A 648-nucleotide genomic window follows, 5' to 3' on the forward strand; every position below is an offset into this window, starting at 1 on the left:
TTTTTTTTTTTTTTTTTTTGCTTATGGATATGCAATTGCTTCAGTACCGTTTGCTATAAAGACTGTCCTTCCTTTGTCGGATTACTTTTGCACCTCTGTCAAAAATCAGTTGGCCATACTGTGTGGGTCAATTTCTGGATTCTCAATTTTGTTCCAATTACCTATGTGTCTGTCCCTTTGTCAGTATCACACAATCTTTTTCTTTTTTTTTTTTTTTTTTTTGTGGTACGCGGGCCTCTCACTGTTGTGGCCTCTCCCATTGCGGGACGCGCAGGCTCAGCGGCCATGGCTCACGGGCCTAGTCGCTCCGCGGCATGTGGGATCTTCCCGGACCGAGGCACGAACCCGTGTCTCCTGCATCGGCAGGCGGACTCTCAACCACTGCGCCACCAGGGAAGCCCAGTATCACACAATCTTAATCACTGTAGCTATAGAATAAGCTTTGAAATCAGGAAGAGTGATTTCTCCCATTTATTTTTATATCTCAAAATACTTTTGGCCATTCTAGTTCTTTTGCCTTGCCATATAAATTTTAGAATAATTTTGTCTATATCTACCAAAAATCTTTCTGGCATTTTTTTTTTTTTTTTTTTTTTTTTTTTTTTTTTTTTTTTTTTTTTTTGGGCCTCTCACTGTTTTTTTCTCTCC

Source organism: Aethalodelphis obliquidens, unplaced genomic scaffold (genome assembly GCF_003676395.1).
Source record: "Aethalodelphis obliquidens isolate GAN/ISIS:26980383/991018 unplaced genomic scaffold, ASM367639v1 scaffold263, whole genome shotgun sequence".
NCBI classification, from domain to species: Eukaryota; Metazoa; Chordata; class Mammalia; order Artiodactyla; family Delphinidae; genus Aethalodelphis; species Aethalodelphis obliquidens.